At 43.6% G+C, this 2,371-nt stretch overlaps 1 protein-coding gene across 2 annotated transcripts in view; it reads left to right on the plus strand.

Annotated features, from left to right (window-relative positions):
- The window catches only part of LOC101495880 (uncharacterized), a 13,070-nt gene that overhangs the window by 1,363 nt on the left and 9,336 nt on the right, over nucleotides 1-2,371 (plus strand). The window lies entirely within an intron of this gene.

Here is a 2,371-nt window from a genome sequence, read left to right on the forward strand (position 1 = left end):
CTTATGATTATTCAGACTATAACAGTTCCGATGAACAGTCATCACTTATACGATTCCAGAAGATGATCTAGAATTGGGTCAATCCCGTTTATTAGAAGTGGACAATAGAGTGGTTGTACCAGCCAAAACTCATCTACGTATTATTGTAACACCTGCTGATGTACCTCATAGTTGGGCTGTACCTTCCTTTGGTGTCAAATGTGATGCTGTACCTGGTCGTTTAAATCAGATCTCTATTTCGGTACAACGAGAAGGGGTTTACTATGGTCAGTGCAGTGAGATTTGTGGAACTAATCATGCCTTTACGCCTATTCCTAGTAAAGATTATGGTTCTCGGGTATCCAATCAATTAATCCCACAAACTGGGGAAGCTTAAGCGGAAATGAAAGAGTAGGGTGAGGGATAAGGGGGGAAGCCACTAAATGGAAGGCTTCGCTCGCTCTAACGCTCGTTTAGTAGACAGCGAGTGGAGTGCATAAGCCCCTAACGAGATAGGGGCGAGTACTACACGAGCTCGTAAGTCAAGGACGGAACGAGCGAAGGAGAGCGACCTCATCTTGCTTCTGGCGAAGCTTCTAGAAGGCCCACCACTTCACTTCATAGGAGCGCTAGCGAAGCCATATAAAGGCAAACAGCTTGTATAGCTCGCAACGGCGAGCCTACTTATCTTATCGCTTTTTTTTGTTTACTTTACCGCGCAAGGAAAGTCAAGAATATCATAAGTAAGAGTGGTTGCTATTGACTTATCGAGTATGCAAGGCCTTTTTTTCGTCTTTTTCGGCCTGTTGGTACTTGTCGAATTTAAACTAGAGAATCAGAAGATTCGCCAACATTACCTATTTTTTTAGTGGATTCGGGGCCGGTGTAAGTACGTGATTTCAAATAGCATGTTAAAAGCATATGATCCTCCTTTTACTGTTTAAGTACCATCTCCGCCTTTGCTATCTATGCTTCCTGGTCGCTAGACTTATTATTCTTCTTCTACTTTACTTCCAGCTACTCTGCTCTGAGCTTAAGAAAGGTTCAAAAGGTTGCCGGGATGTTCTTTTTGTAGTTTTGAATTCCAGAACTGGTCAATTCCCCTTCCCCTTTCGGGAACTCTCTTCTCTAGGGATTCCAATTCTATTTCTATTGACTCTTCGCCGTCTACAAAACATAAAGTTTTGGTAACTAACTTACAGATTGTATCTTAAATAAAAGAAACATCCTTTAAGCGGAATGGGGGGCAGACGACGAAGCAACATCGACAATTAAATCTGAGTCTGTGGTGTGTAATGCATAACTACTCCTCTCAGCAGAGTAGCCAGCTGACCTTACTTCGTAACCTTAACGTACTTTCTTTCTTACTATATCATAGGCCTTCACCACTTCAAATGGGCGCTTCGCCCGTTCTTTCTTTTTATTAGAAAAAAACGGGGCCTTACTTATTCAGTTCAGGGAGGATGAAAGACAAAGAAAGGGTCAGGGGGCTTATTGATCGGAGAAAGGGAAGGGACTTATTGGACCTAACTGAGAAGGAGACAGAAAGGGATCACCTGACCTTATCTTGAGTGAGAGAGGCAAGTCGCAAGGCAAAAAGCTTAGTCGTTTTCAAGTCTGAGGGTGAACGAACGGGATTTCTATGTCATTCAGTGCCTAAAGTCAGTAAGTCAAAGAGTACGAATACCAGCTCTAGTACTAATACCAGTACCAGCAGCATGGCATTCAGTAAACAAACAACTCTCCCAAAATAGACTAGCAGCGGCAAGATAGTCAGTCTCTTCCCCCTGCTTCATTCATAAGTAAGATCGCTTTATCCGCTCCGGGACTTTCCCTTAAATCAGTTAACTGGGTATGAGAAGGCCTCCCCTCTAGTCTATAGTAGCCCTTCTTCCTCCAACCCTGAGTTCCAGTGAGACCAGCCGAGCCAAGCGAGTCCAATAACTGCTTCGTCAATAGCAGAGGATATCCCTCCAACAGCTAAATTTTAGGATGGCACTTGCACTTGGGTTGGGAGCTTTCCCTTCTCTATGGCTAATTCCTCGCTGGCCGATCGCCTTTCACCTGGTTCTATAAAGAAATAAATTTCCCGGTGTGAGCTTCTAATTCTGACAACAGCTAAATCTAGGGCACTGCATAAGGAATAAGGAGGAGATTCCCTGGTATGAATTCAATTGATTGGGCATTTATCTTGGAGCGATGATTCTTGGCCACTTCCTATTAAGATAAGGTTTCCCATCCGAAGTCTTTGCTGCTGTTAAAGGATTTGTTTCGCTACGCCCCTCTTCCTGAGGCCTTAGCTTCGTGATTAGGAAGCTTATTTGTTAAAATCCTCGTATCCTTTCTTCCGGATGAACGAATCAGACTGAACCACTGTAGAATTTTCAGCTGC

This window comes from Cicer arietinum, chromosome 4 (assembly GCF_000331145.2).
Source record: "Cicer arietinum cultivar CDC Frontier isolate Library 1 chromosome 4, Cicar.CDCFrontier_v2.0, whole genome shotgun sequence".
Classification (NCBI taxonomy): Eukaryota; Viridiplantae; Streptophyta; class Magnoliopsida; order Fabales; family Fabaceae; genus Cicer; species Cicer arietinum.